Raw genomic sequence first — 16,508 nt, forward strand, 5'->3', positions numbered from 1 at the left:
GAGAGGTTATTATGTTTTCATATGTCATTAATATTAGTGACAAACATCACAAAGCCCCGCTGTAGTCTTTGTATTGTGATCATGTCAACTGATACACCTTCATCAGCTGTGACTTCATATGAATGTACTGTATGTTAGTGACTGGCACAAACTGGGCACAGAGTCAGGGGCTATCAGCTGCAGTCTATTGGTATATCTATTGATGTGGACAGGACCATCTCTATAGGGGCTCACATTAACAATCTGCATCACAGTTTTTGTTAGTCATTTTTTTTATTTTCTACCATATGGAAAGTCATTTTACTATTGGAAGAAAATAGTTGTTATTAGACAGCATTAGAGTGGGCGGTAGTTGGGTTGGTCAATCTGATCCAGAAACTGTATAAATGAAAGGACAGTAAGGAGAGCAGAACAAACTCCTAACAGGAGGAGACTCACTCATGGCCTATGAGACAGAGAATCATGAGACTCAATACTGCTTTCCTGCCATCAACTCATCATGTATCAAGGGAAAACGCTCCAGACATGAATACAATTTCATGTATGTGTTTTTTTCATTGCTGTCAGCATGGACTGTGTTTCTGAACCTGCTGGTGATCATCTCCATCTCTCACTTCAAGAAGCTTCACACTCCAACAAACCTAATTATTCTCTCTCTGGCTGTTTCTGACCTGCTTGTTGGACTTATTGTGATGCCTGTGGAAGCCATGAAGCTGATTGAGACATGTTGGTACTTTGGAGACAGTTTGTGTGACCTGTTTATGATAATTATGGGTCTGCTCCTCTCAACATCTTTTTGTAATTTAGTTTTAATTGCTGTTGATCGTTATGTGGCTGTGTGTCACCCTTTACTGTACCCACATAAAATAACCACAACTAGTACCTTAATAACCATCAGTCTCTGCTGGTTTTTCTCCTTTGCCTACAATACTGCCTATATGATTAATGGCAGAAATTTTGAAAGTTCACAAAGAACAGACACATGCTATGGAAAGTGCTATTTAATAATAGGTTTTTCATGGAGAGTTGTTGACCTGTTCTTTTCATTTTTGTTTCCTTTGACTGTGATCATAACTTTATATTTGAGGATATTTTATGTTGCACATCAGCAAGTGAAAGTTATAAACTCTCTGATGAAGGGTGGTAAATGTGTAATGGAAGGTTCAGTGAGGAGGAAATCTGAGAGCAAAGCTGCTCTGACATTAGGAATCATTGTGACAGCTTATCTGACATGCTATATTCCATACTATATCTTGTCTTTAACAAGTAGTACAATAATCTCTTCTGCTACAATCACATTTCTACTATGGACTATATATGCCAACTCAAGCCTGAATCCTATTATCTATGCTTTATTTTACCCTTGGTTTAAAATATCAGTTAAACACATCTTAACTCTTAAAATAGTGAAGCCAGCATCCTCTCTCTTAGACATATTTACATATTATTCATGATTTTTGTAGAGGAGGAAGTTTTTGATTTACCTTGCAATTAGAATCTGATGTGCATATGTTAAAGCCAACATTTAAGCCAACATTTTTATTCAGTCAACATTTGATTTTGGATTTAATTTGTTCAAATTATTATTCATTCTTAATCATTCATTCATTTTTAGGCCTCAAAAACAGAAATAGATGGAAAAAAACAGAAGAGACAATGCATTTTAATTGCAGTAATTCTCCAATAGGATGAAACAAATACTTTGAAGTGGACATGACATTAAACACTTCATGGAGTCAGAGTAATGTGAGCAATAAAAATACATTTTGCTAAAATCTTCAGTTGTGTAAAATTGAATAGATGATGATTAATTTTCCCCTGAAGCAACAGTTGTACTAATGTGCATTTACAGTTACAGAGCATTTACAGTTATTCTGTTCTTCTAAGCAGCTGAAGACCATAGACAGGCCTAGTGTTAAACCATACTGTTTAGATGCAAAAGGGAATTTACATTTTCATATCCCAATTCAGCCAGAAGATGGCGACAAATACTTGTGCAAAACCAATGCATCATTGTCTCGCCATTGACAAATTCTAAAGCTTCATCACATACATCCTTCGTAGAGGAAGGAATCCCAAAGTTCATTGCGACAGATTCATGAGGTGTTAATATTTTTAACACCTCATTAACAATTTTTTTCATTTGTATCATGTGTATTTTTATTCTTATTAATGTATCTTACTATTAAATTGTACAGTATGTTAACATGCTAAAGTCAGATTTTATTGAAATCATAATAGTGTGTTTTAGAGAGTGCTTCTTTATAATGAGTTTTATGTGGAGAATCACTTATTCTTCTGAGGAAATCTGAGCGCAAAGCTGCATTAGGAATCATTGTGACAGTTTATCTGCTCTGCTTTATTCCATATTATATATTGTCTTTAACAGGGATTACAATAATATGAAGAGTTTGGTTCCAAAACGCTATAAATCCATTTTGATTAATTTGAGTAAAAAGGTGTTTTCTTTACCAAGAAAGTGGCAAAATGAAAACCACTCTTTTCTGTTTCAAACTTTAACATAGCATCTTTTGGTTATAAAAACATTAAAAATTCAAATCTAGATTTTGATTTTCAAAGGTTTATTATAAAAAATTATTATTTTTTTCCCCAAAATGCAATAAATGCATGACACGTTTTTTTTTTTTTTGATTTTTTTTTTTTCAAAATGCAATTAATCCATCGATATAAAAGTTATTTTTTCATATTGAAAGTAAGTTAATTCACATATATGACAGCCTCTGAACTTTGTCAATACTAATCTTATGTACATGCATTTGACTAAAAATACATTCAGTCGTCGCTCCCAAAATGAATTCAACGAGTCATCTTGTTAATGTTATAAATTAATTATGTCTCTGTTTGTCATTACCGATCAAGGCGTATCTGGCGTCACCGCATGGTTAAAATAAACAGTTCAGTTTAGGGAGCGTGATAGAAGTTTGATGCTGTCGTGAAACAAGCAACAGCCGGCATTTTTCCTCCTCCCGACTCGAGTGCCTCGCCTTCTTAATCTCCTCACGTAAATGATTTCGATGGCTTGCGTTTCTTCCCCACTGCAGAAACCACAACAGGTTCAGCAATGTTCATCGAAATTATTCATTTTTCTGTTTTTGTTGATCACAAAGTACAAAGTAGATAAAGGATGCGGGGTGTATTCAGAGCGCCGCCATTACGGTTTACAGTGCATGGAATGGTGCGCTGTGATTGGTTGAGCGGATATATCGCGTTCTGCAGAGAAGGGAGACTGGCGTTTGCCGCGTTTTGGAAAGAAAGGGAGAAAACATGACAGAATAACACAACGGATATCGCATTTTGCGCAAAATTAATAAATGACTTTTCAATACCGACCAGACACAAAACTGATTTTGGCAGAAACAAAATTTTTTTGAAAATGGCGTTTATCGCGTTTTGGAACCAAACTCTTCATATCTTCGACCACAATGACATAGACTTAGCTGTGGTCTGGTCTGAATAACAAATCTGCCTTTAGATCGTTAATAAGAAAAAAAAAAGAATGTGAGTTCTTAAACCAGTACCAGAAAGGGCCTGCTCTACTCCGCTTTCATCAGCAATGTTTTTTTTTATTAATGCTTACCGCTTTCATCATTGTTTTAACGTCGATTCAATCAATAGCTCAAAGGAGGCGTCGGTCAGCTGCTCGCAGATCACGCTTTCTTCAACAGCTTGTTAAATATGTCAAAGTATAATCACCTTTTTAGCTAGGAAATTTTACCTCAGAATAAAAATACATCTGTGAATATCACGACAGAGGCTGATTTGAAGCAACGAAATTAAGTAATTTATTGTTAAAAATGAATGCATATAAAAATACACGCGAAACAAAAGACATGAATCAATAAACAAACTTGAATACATTATATATAAATAAAAAATGTGTAGATAGACAAAGAGGGCGAGAGAAATACACAACATAGCCTAAATATTAAATACACAATATATACAAATAAATACAATGATAATAATATACATATTCTAAAAAAACTACAAACTGTGAGCCCTATAAACTACTGCCGCCTGAATGTTGCTGTCCCTTAAGTTTTCTAATCTCATTAAACTGCTTAATAACGAACGTCTCTGTTAAATAAAACAGTGTTAACAAGCGGATGTAACGTTATCTCGACCTGGGGTGAGTTTCCCGAAAGCATTGTTAGCCAACTATGGTCGTAAGTCCCATTGAACTCTATTGGTAACGACGGAACTTACGACCATAGTTTGCTTTGGGAAACGCACCCCTGTTCGTTTGCTTGATGTGCTGTCAGTAATAATGATTAAACATCTTTTTACAGCCAACTCTTAATCTTCTCATTACATTGCTTAAACTTTCAATAAGTCAGCCGTTTAATTACATTATCTTAAACAAGTGGAATTTAACCACAATAAACACCGTTTTTTCCCTGAGGTACTTAAGGACTTGAATGAGCTGCATATCGCCGCTTTCCGCCATTTTTGAATATGAAGAATCCTCTACTGTGGCATCATGGGATAGCGCAGCATCCATCGTATGCCTACTACAGAATTCGGGCGGAAGCAGGTCATCCGGGTACTTCTCGCCTACTGTTTTTCGAATACTATAGGCGTTTCTCAATGTCAAGGATACTTCCTTGGCAGGACTGGTCCTTCCAAGTCACTTCCTTCAGAGTCTAGGAGAGGCTCCTCTTTAGCATTCAGAGAACACGTAAATGGAACAGACTAGCAAGTGCACGTCATTGCGTCATTACCCCCCGGTAAACAGCTGCTTGTTTTCTACACGGAGACGTATGAACGCCTCCGTTTGTTCCTTGGTCCCTGTTAAAAAATACGAGAAAGCTATGAATAACGCTGTGAATGGTATAAATGGTATAATATTAACGTTAAATTACTTTAGACAACTTAACTAGTTATTTATAAAGGATGCCGGTGATGGCAAACAAGTTAACAACGGTCCGGTTCAGTTAGCCATCAATAACGTAATTTGTATATGTATAATTCATAATATCAATACTGTAGTAATTTGTACTGGCATTTAAACGTTAAACTTTATTTATCTGACATATTTACAACTGTTATAACAAATGTTTGGTAACGTAAATATACTTACATTTGAAAGCATATTGCCCGCTAACGTCCAACATGTTTTAAAAACATTTTTGAACAAGATTGCAAAGCTGCACGCATAGGATTGTGGGTGATTTGAGAGCGCGAAGAGCGCGAAGGATACACATATGCATCCTTTCCTGTGTATGGGATATTTTTCGAACGAAGGACTCAGTCCTTGTTTGAAATTCCGAGGATCCTCGACATTGGAACAGTCCTTTGACGGATGTCGATGATGTAGCATCCTCGAAATTCTGGCTTCCGAGGATCCTTCCTTGACATTGAGGAACGCCTTATGAATTTGGACATACTATTCGCCTCGCATACTGTTTTCCGCATACTATATAGTAGGGAAGTATGCGATTTCGGATGCAGCCATAGATTCATAGTGTATTGTATTTGTGCAACAGTTTAACAAGCCTTTTCTTTTAACAGTTTTAAATTTAAGTTACTGTGCGTGTGAAGTGCTCTCTATTAGGGATGTGTGGTATACCGGTCTTGGAAAAATACCGGTATATATTTTATTTCATATGGTACGATATTTTGATTTTGGTCATTTTGGTATATGCTGCTGTTCTGAAGTACACCACTAGGTGGCAGTGTGCTACCCAAACTGACACAAAACTATGGAATTACATTTCTGCCACAATTCCGCGCACACAAGATCATATTTTGAGCACTCAAAAGGGCATTTTGCACACGCGTGAACGAGTTTAATGTTTGTCTCGCAAATAAAAAAGTATTTTGAGTGAACGAAAATCAATTCTGCATTTAAAAGAAGTTTATTTGGATGTGCGCAGATGTTTTTTTTCGCGTGTGCAACGTTCCACTTGCTTGCTCTCCTGATACCCAAACTGAGTGCTCTCAATCGTCAATGGCTCATGCGCTCAACACAACAGAGCATTACAGTGTGCCACAATTGACCCTTCGCCGGGAGTTTGATTGACAAGCGATCTAACCAATTAGAACGCAGAATCCGCCATTTTGTCCGACAAAGCAGTCAGGAAGTTTACAAAACAGTTCAGTTAGAAGTTTAACCTTGGTGGAGTTAAACTTGAAAAATGGTGCATATTGACATCTTTCTGCGTTTGAAACAACATTCATTCTCATGTTCATTCATGTTTATTTGATGCTATAAATGGACTAGTAGGAAGAGATGATCGGTTTACCGCTTGAGGTGAGGCGCTACAGCAATCTGTCACCACCATGGTCACGACACATTAAAGAGCCACAAAGCGTTTTTTATTGTTTTCATTTCTTAAAAAACTACACAGTTTGAAAGCTGGGACTTTGTTTAATATAAGTAACCTGGTTTGTCTTGTCTGTCGACGTGTTGTCAGTGTCCTCTTTGCTCCGTGATGTATTTTTCACTGCGTGTGGCATGACAGTGCCAGGGTTTGTCGGACAAAGCAACAGTAACTAAGGGGGGCGGGTCTTTGCGAAGGATCAATTCCAGCCAATCAGAGATGAGGCTGCTAAATTCTGATTGGCTGGCTTGACAACCAATAACAAGACTCCCTGCTTTACCAACAGAGGAAGAGGAAAAATACATGGTGGAAGAGGCTTTTGTTCAATGGCTTGAACACTATCAAAGTCCCTTTACGTCTCTATATAAAGTCTTTGATACTATTTATTTTCAAATTCAAATGTCTACCACTCGAAGTAGATTATTGTTTTTATCAAAATCATATCATATTATTACATAATGGCATGTCCCAGTGTTTCCTACGCCTCATAATGACTATGCAACGGAGCGTTTTTTAGAACTTCTGCATTAATATAAGCCAGCTCGAAAACATCCAGTGAGATGTCATTTGCTGGTGTGCTGAGCATCAGTAGTTTAATACTTAGTTTATAATCAGAATATAGTCACTTAAATAGTCAGGTATAGCATTAATTTAGTTATTCAAATTAAAGAAATGATAATAATAAAATATAGACATCATTGTTCCTCCTCGGCTAAATTCAATTCGACCATCAGTTTTCACACTTTCGTGTGAAAAAAAAGCGTCAAAAATTACATATTTATTGTGCACTTTAGTTAGATTGATTGAATAAAATGTGTTTGTGCTGAAATCATTGATCTTGTGCTGCACTGACTGACAGCTGTTGTGTAGCCTAATTCATTCACAAGAAAGTTGTTTTTCATAAACTTTTGTGAGTACTTAATACTTCATATTGACAAAAAGTATTTTTAATTCTAGTTATTTTATAATGTTTAATATTTAGTAAAAAACTAAACCAAGCGATATATGAGGAAATAAATACTACTTTGCCGCCACCTGCTGGTTAAAGTGGTAATTATTGTGTTTGTTTTTAATTTTTAAATACGTTTTCTATCAAATGTTGAATTTTCTACATTTTGAAACATTTGGTTTTACAATGGGGACAATCTCAGAAGGATGAACAAGTAATGTTTGTGGTCATCACATTAAAAATAATAAGTGCTGGAAATAAATGTGTGTGCGTGTCTAATTAAAGACATGTAATTTTTAAACGGTCCCAATAGCTTTGTCGTTATTGCAATCAATAAAATAATAAAAATTACGTAAATGTGATAACTGCATTAAAATGTGAATACATTACATTAAAAAGTCAACCATTGATGGTTTTGTGTCGATGTACAGAATTAACAGCTCAGTTCACCGGAAATGCCCGAGCTGGTTTTGTAACCGTGCATATTGTCAATTAGCTGGTAAGTTAGTTCTAACTTACTGAACTGCAGGTTATGTAACTAGTGGAATTTAATAGTGACTGAGCTGGGGTCTCTAATGTTACATGCTTTCAGAAATGAAGATGGACAGACTTTTGCCCTTTTAATTACTTATGTAACAATGCAGCGGTTATTAGTCAATTTATGGGTGGAATATCAATATAATAATTCATATGGTTTTATTAATTATTATGCACATATTGACCCAAGGGGGAATTAAACATATATTGTGAATCAATTACAACGAATTATAATCAATTATATATATATGATTAGTTCTGGTTTAATAATTATTTAGAGAAACTGTTCGTTTGTCCAGCAAACTAAGCCCCTCACAGAATATTATAAACGGAGTTATTCTCTGGCCATGAGAACAACTTGCTCTATTATAGCATCAAAGCATAAAATTGGCTTGTTCCGTTCCGCGGGAAGGTTTGAACTGAGGACTTGAGAGTGAATTTCGCTGGAAGATGGCGGTCCCGAAGATGAGCGCGGTGGCAGCGCGTGGTCACCGGAGACGTCCGAGAGAGACGTGCACGAGGTGCTCGTGAGACAATCGGGAGAACACCTGGAAAAGGTGTTTGTCGTTGTTTTTAAGGAAACCCAAGCCAACACACCTCCTGAACTGTAGCGGCCAATAAATGCGCAGCACTATTTGGCGGGCAAAGTTCCTTTGTTTGGTCTCCTAGCTGAATTTGCATACTTAATGACTATCAGATCGGATTTCGAGATGGAGTACGTTCTTCACAGTATCATTAAACACATAGAAAAATGCATTTGTCAGCTATGTGACATATCTCAGTGAATAGCTCAAGTCCGGACCTTTACGGAGAGATCAAACTCGATACATCAGAAATGCATATAAAAGTTATGGTTTACAGACAAAATTCCATAATAAAAATGCACACTAGCAAAAATACACTAATTTAAACACTAGGAAAACATGCATATGCCCTAAATACATGAAGGATATATTTTGGCATAGTTGTATTTTACATATACAGTCAAAAGTGTATGTGTGTTTCTGTATGTGTTTGTGTGTGGGTGTGTGTGTGTGTGTATGTTGGAATGTGTTCTGGACAGTCTTCGGGGGGGAGTGTTCCTTTGACTTCACCAAAGTGAGGAAGTCACTTTTATGGGAACATCGACGCTGCGTAGTTGCTTTGGGAACGCCTCTGCGCGTTTTGTCTTGAAGCACTCGTGAAATCGAACCAATAGTGTGACGGGACGTCAGTGCGGGTGACGTCACGGACCAGGAAGCTATAAAGCACTCCTGAGAACAAAGAACGCCAGCTTCTGTGTCTTCAGCAGCACTCTGTGTTATCGTGTGTCTTATTTGGTGTTGTCTGTCATTTACATATACAGAAACGATCTCTTTTGTTTGAGAACAAGAGTATCAGTATTACACCACATATATATAGTATATAAAAGACACTATAATGGCGAGGAAACGGCATCAGACCGTGTGTTTCCCTACTTTCATTACTTCACGTGTGGGGATAAACACGAGCACTGTGTTGTTTGTCTGGGAGCGGAGCATGCCCAGGCGGCCCTCGAGGGGGTTGTTTGCGAGCATTGTAATATAAAACCTCTCCACTCCCGCCGGGCGCTCTCTGAGGAAGGTGCCGCGGCTCGCGTTCTTCGTGGTCGGGTCCCGCGCATCTGCCGAGGCAGAGCGGCGGCTCAGATCATGGAGTTCGCAGATGAATTTGGCAGAGGGGTTAGAGACAGGCGCTGCCCTTTCTCTGCCCTTACCTGCCAGTTTCAGTGCCGTCTCCCAGGTGGAAGCACGCTCTGCGGTTTCTTCCCTCGGGTTGAGGTGTAGAACTCATGTGAAGGTGTACTTCACATGTCCAGCTCTGAGGAGGTGGATATTGTGATATTGATTTGAGGACTCGCCACCTCACACACATATCGTGTTTCAAAATCACACGTTTATTCTAACATCAAAAACAAATCAGTTGTGTTTGAAAGCCATGATTATTTTGTTTAATATTCAGACCGTGAAATACTTGTCTGATTAATTTCTCGATTTAACTGAGAAGTTAAATATCTTTCTGAATTTGTCAACTTACAAATATTGAAGATATATTTGTATATATAAAGAAAGTGAACAGCAGTTTGAGTTGCGTTCCTTCCAGTGCTATACTACAAAGCGAGTAAGGATGCACACGATGTTTTGTTTGCTGAGAGTGGAGCATGCACGTCAGTTCACAGCTGACAGTGTTCATTCATAAAAATGTCCCGAAGTGTAAAGAGAAGTATGCACTAGCGGGAGTTTTTAGCTCCACTCCTGTTGGCTTTATTCTCGAGGGAATAAAAGTCTAACGCAAGGCTCGAATCTCGCGTTTGCCGCGGCAGCGCGTGGATTAAGCCTGCAATAAAGAACATGTAGCTCGGATCTCGCGTTTGCCAAGGCAGCGCGCAGATTAAGTCCGCAAAAAAGAATATACGGCTCGGATCTCGCGTTTGCCGAGGCTGCGCATAGATATCGTGCCTGTAATATATATATTATATATATATAATATATGTTTATATATATTTGGAGGGAACTGAGTAGACGGGAGTTCCCTTTCTCTCTTTCCCTATAATATCTTGCAAACTATTACGAGCTATAATTATTTTTGTATTCTAAAATATTCAGCCTGTCATTTTTGACTGTTTGTTTTTGGCTGCATTTAATTTGAGGATTAAATGAAATATTGAATACATTAAATTCAGCAGCGGTTTCCAGTGATCCTCCAAGGAAAGGAGGGTCATAGAGTGGTCAGTTCAGTTGTTCCCTGCCGGTTCGCCGTTTCAGGGCACTGGTCTGACCGTTCATTCATTCATTCATTCAAAAAAAAAAAAAAGTGTTGCCGCCCGTGCTCCCCACAGAAAGCTTGGGGACCGGGACAAGCAACACAGCTGAAGTCTTTGTGGGCTAAGACCGATCTACGGACTGTTATTATCACCAAGAAGGCTTTGAAAAGGTCCTGACGCCAGTGGCATGGGACAATTGAGGGTAGCCCCCTTCCGAAGAGGGTTCTTTACCACACTATATGGTATCCGCCCCTCCTCGGTGCCCTCAGGGGGCCTTTCTGCCAACCCTGCGGTCTCCACTGACCCTCTGAGGAGGGCCGGTCGACATTTGATTCGGTTGTTCCCTGCCGGTTCGCCGCTTCAGGGCGCCGAGTCAAATGCTCAAAAAAAAAAAAAAAAAAAAAAAAAAAAACAAAACAAAACACCAGAGGCCAGTCTTGAGAGATTATTATTATTATTTCCCTTAGTAGATTTCTGGTAGAATGAAAACTACTTCTTCCAAGTATTTTTCAATGGGTACTGCTCACAATAGAAAAGGGTTAAAAAATTCGGGTCTCGCCCGCCCCAATTTAACAGAGTCTTCCCTGTGGTGGACCCCTTGCAGTCTCTGGTATTGTAACACATAGTTCTGGCGCTCTTGCAAAAAGGAGCTAAAGAAGGGGTTTCTCCTCCCAGCAAGCTGTCAGGGTTTTACAGTCTGTACTTTGTTCCAAAGAGGGTTGGAGGGTATTTTCATGTATCCATCCATCCACAGCACAGGAGGTTCCTCAGATTTGCTTTCGGGGGCGAAGCTTATCAATACAGGGTTCTTCCTTTCTGGCTAGCTCTTTCACCCCACACCTTCACAAAATGCGTGGATGCAGCTCTGGCTCCTCTGAGACTCCAGGGCATTCGCGTGTTGAATTATACCAACACTTGGTTGAATTTAGCTCAGTTTGAGCATATAGCAGTCCAACATCGAGATGTTGTTCTGTCTCACATCAGAAGGCTAGGGTTGAGAATTAATGCCAAGAAGAGTGTGCTTCTTCCAGCTTAAACTACCAACTGTCTAGGGGTAGTCTGGGATTCCATCACGATGCAGGCACGTCTGTCTCCTGCTCTGGTGCGTTCCATTCTCTCAGCCGTGAATGGGGTGAAATTAGGCCAGTCACACACTGCAAAACAGTTTCAGAGACTGTTGGGTCTTACGGCAGCTGCGTCCAACGTGATATCTTTTGGCCTACTGCACATGAGACCCTTACAGTGGTGGCTCAGGACCAAGGTGTTTTCTCAGAGAAGAAATCTTTTCGCTTAATTAAAATCCTTTTCGCATGATTAAGGTCACGCGGCGATGCTTTCGTGCCTTAGTCATGTGGAAGAAGCCTTGGTTCCTGTCCCAGGGACCTGTGTTGGGGGCTCCTTGTCGTCGTGTAATGCTAACGACAGATGCTTCCCTTACAGGCTGGGGGGCGATCATGAGTGGTCGCTCAGCTCAGGGTCTTTGGGAGGACCATCTACTTTCCTGGCACATAAATCATCTGGAAATGATGGCGGTATTTTGAGTACTCAAATACTTCCTCCCAGACCCGAGGGGCCACTTTGTGTTGGTTCGCACAGACAACATGTCAGTGGTCCCTCATATCAACCATCAGGGGGTCTGAGGCCTTGCCAGTTGTGCAGATTAGCCCATCAGATCCTCTTGTGGGCCCAGGGGAAGCTCCTCTCCCTGAGAGCAGCACTTATCCCGGGGCATCAAAATGTGGGGGCAGACATCCTGTTGAGGCAGGGGCCGAGGCCCGGGGAATGGAGTCTCCACCCTGAGGTGGTGGAGCTCATTTGAGAACTTCGGTCGTGCAGAAGTTGACCTATTTGTTTCGAAAGAACATCTCTTTGCCCACTGTGGTGCTCTCTGACTAATCCGCCCCTCTGGGGTTGGATGCCATGGTGCAGACGTGGCAGAGGTTACGTCTGTACACACTTTTTCCCTGATCGCTCTGTTCCCTAGGAGTTCTGGAGAGGGTTGCCTAGAGAGGGTCTATCTCATTCTGATAGCCCCGTTCCGGCCAACCCGAGTTTGATTTGTAGACCTAGTGTCTCTTCTACACTGCTCCCCCATGGAGATCCACATCAGACAGAACTTTCTGTCTCAAGCGGGCGGCATGATAATTTACCCCCGCCTGGAGTTGTGGAAACTCTGAGCCTGGCCTCTGAGGAGGCTAGGATCATAGAATCCGGTCTCCCAACTGAGGTTGTCGAAACTATACTCCACTCCAGAGCTCCTTCCACGAGAAAGCTATACAGAAACAATTAAATGGAAGTCATTTTCTACTTGCTGTAGACAACGTCAGCTGGACCTATTCCACTCTTCTATCAGTCTTGAGCTGCAATTTCACCAAGTATAAAACTTGGATGGTTTATCTCCTTCTACACTGAAGGTTTATATAGTGGCTATTTCCACTTATGCTTTGTTGGGGGACTCTTCTGTGGAAGAGACTCCCCATTTATATGCTTTCTCTGTGGTACCCAGAGGCTGAGGCCTTCGGTGCGTACAAAACTCCGGTCTGGGACTGGGCTATTGTGTTGAAAGGGTTAGCTGAGGCTCCCTTTGAACCATTCGAGGAGGTGTCTGGAAGATTCCTCCCTCTTAAAACTGTCCACCTGTTGGCAATTTCATCTCTCAAAAGAAATTGGAGATCTTCAAGCACTTTCGGTTGCTCCCTCATGTTTGGAATTTGCACCTAGTATTTTCAGGGCTTTCCTTCACCTTAGACCTGGTTATAAATCCAAGGTCCCCACCAACGTCCCAGGACCGATTGTACTGCAGGCCTTTTGTCCTCCTCTTTTGATTAATCCGGATCAGGAAGAATGAGCAAGTGGGTGGTTGAGGCCATTTCTCTTGCCCATGAGTCATACGGGCAGCTTTCACCTTTGGCTGTCCGGGCACACTCTACTAGGGGTATGGCTGCCTCAAAGGCTTTGATCTCGGGGGTTCCCATTAACGAGATATGTGATGCGGCTGGGTGTCATCTCAGCATACCTTCATTAGGTTGTATAACCTTGATTTGGGCTCCACTCCAGGGTCCTCGGTGCTCTCATCGTAAGATAACAGACAGGCACTTGGTCTTATGGCCTAGTTGGGATAGCGTTCCCAAAGCGACTACGCAGCGTCGATGTTCCCATGAAAGGGAACATCTCGGGTTACGTCTGTAACCCTGGTTCCCTGAATAAGGGAATGAGACGCTGCGTAGCTTAGCCATACTCCCTGCACGCCTGTGAGCGTCTGCTTCATCCATATCAGAAGCTGGTGTTCTTTGTTCTCAGTAGTGTTGTCACGATACTAGAATTTCTAACTTCGATACGATACCTTGAAAAATATCGATATTCGATACCATTTTCGATACGACGGAGAAAAAAACTGCCACAATATTAAGGGGTTATTTTTTTTATTTAAAGCTAAATATAACAAGTCTAGAACATATATTTTACATTAACAAAACTGTCCTGAGGTAGTGCACTTGTTCAAAAGCCTGTCAGATTGCAATACATTCAAAAACCAATAAATTGCAAGTAAAAAAAAAAAAAAAAGTGCAATCTTTTGTATTTCCAAGTAAAATCAAATCACAATGTCAACAAAAGATACTTAAACTTCAAGCAAAAACAAAATCAGTGCAATCTTATGCATAAAGTATCAAATTAATAAACAAAATAATTAAATAGAATCTGTTGCTGCAGTTTTATGCAGATTTTCTCTACAGAGGTGAGTGAGATTGACACCCATTACTGTAATGCAATGAAAAATACTTACAAAACATTTGTTAATCAAAGTTAAAAGTTGATTTAAACTAACATTCACTAATACATGTACTAATTAAAATCCAAAGTTCTATTTGTTAATATTTTTTCATTGGACCGGAGCTGACATGATCCGCTATATTTTTATTACCTAATACCTACTGTTATCAAAGACTAAAATATACTGTAACAAATGCATTGCTCATCGGTCATAAAAAATTATTTTATGAACAGATTTAAACGCAAACGTGCGTGCATCACACGCGAAAACAGTGCTCACTGGATCGACATGAAGTCGTCAAGTCACCTTTATTTATATAGTGCTTTTAACAATACAGATCCGGCTGTCGGTCTCTCAGGTGCTTTGATATATTAGTGGTGTTAGCGCCTTTTGTTAGCACTGTTCTGTAGCATCTCTTGCATATTGGCTTATAAATATTTCCAGATAGCACTTCTGCTGTGTTCCTTATCAACCAAAGCCGGTCGCGCGGGCGCTACACTCGCCATCTTTCCATTCACTTCACTTTTGCTAACCAGAGCAAATTAGACAACTGCGAGTGCGCGTGCGCATGTGGTGGTCGTCAACGCGCCTTTGGAGAGAAGTGAAAGTGAAAGCGCGGCTAGTATCGATACTTCGGGAAATTAGTATTGGTACCGTTCAGATATTTCAGTATCGATATTTATCGAAATATCGATATTTTTTACAACACTAGTTCTCAGGAGTGCTTTATAGCTTCCTGGTCCGTGACGTCACCCGCACTGACGTCCCGTCACACTATTGGTTCGATTTCACGAGTGCTTCAAGACAAAACGCGCAGAGGCGTTCCCAAAGCGACTACGCAGCGTCTCGTTCCCTTATTCAGGGAACCAGGGTTACAGACTTAACCCGAGACGTTTTCTGTTTACCCTCACAGGTCCACAAACCTGCCGAAAGTCACAGCCGTCCGGAGCCGATTTAGTGATTTATAAACAAAGTTCATCAGGTTAAAAGCGTTCAGAAAACTCCTAAGTTTTTTGACTCTGAATGGATACATCCAGATGTTATACTTAATATTACATTTTAAAATAAAACCTATAAAATAAATGCAGAAATGCAATGTAACAATGGTAAAGTAATTATCAAAATACTTCACACTATTTAGGATGGATAGCATGCATTTCTGCATTTATTTGATATGTTTTATACATGTTTACATTAACTGCAGTTCAATAAGAAGTTACCAGTTAACTGAGGTGTAGGAAACACTGGGACATGCCATTATGTAATAATACAATATGATTTCGATAAAAAAAATAATCTACTTTGAGTGGTAGACTTTTGAATTTGAAAATAAATAGTTTATATAGATGTAAAGGGACTTTGATAGTGTTCAAGCCATTGAACAAAAGCCTCTTCCACCATGTATTTTTCCTCTTCCTCTGTTGGTAAAGCAGGGAGTCTTGTGATTGGTTGTCAAGCCAGCCAATCAGAATTTAGCAGCCTCATCTCTGATTGGCTGGAATTGTGGCACATTTTAATGCTCTGTTGTGTTGAGCGTGCGAGCCATTGGCGATTGAGAGCACTTAGTTTGGGTATCAGGAGAGCAAGCAAGTGAAACGTTGCACACGTGAAAGGGAACATCTGCGCACATCCAAATAAACTTCTTTTAAATGCAGAATTGTTTTTCGTTCGCTCAAAATACTTTTTTATTTGCGAGACGAACATTTCTCCGCAAAACTCAGTTCACGCGCGTGCGAAATGCCCTTTTCCGCGTGGAATTGTGGCAGAAATGTAATTCCATACGAAACCGGCAAATGTGACAACATAGAGGAATAAAATGGATAAAGCAGTTGAATCTCACTCAACACATAAGGGCCTTATCTAACTAAACCATCGGTCATTTTCTAAAAAAAATGAAAATTGATATACTTTTTAACCACAAATGCTCATCTTGCATTAGTCTGCACGTTCACTTTGGGTCGGAACTTTCGCCTACGACACGCATGATCTTTCCAACGTAACTATGTAATGCATGAACTCATGGACATGCATCACAGAGCTAGTGCAAGACGGGCATTTGGGGTTAAAAAGCGTTTCTTCTTTTTTTAGAAAATGAGTGATCGTTTTTCTAGATAAGACTATGGT

The 16,508-nt window shown here is 39.9% G+C and overlaps 1 pseudogene; it reads left to right on the forward strand.

Moving 5' to 3' along the window:
- The first annotated feature begins 386 nt into the window (after positions 1 to 386).
- Positions 387 to 1,454, forward strand: LOC137029488 (trace amine-associated receptor 13c-like; annotated as a pseudogene).
- Positions 1,455 to 16,508: the final 15,054 nt, after the last annotated feature.

This window comes from Chanodichthys erythropterus, chromosome 10 (genome assembly GCF_024489055.1).
Source record: "Chanodichthys erythropterus isolate Z2021 chromosome 10, ASM2448905v1, whole genome shotgun sequence".
NCBI lineage: Eukaryota > Metazoa > Chordata > Actinopteri > Cypriniformes > Xenocyprididae > Chanodichthys > Chanodichthys erythropterus.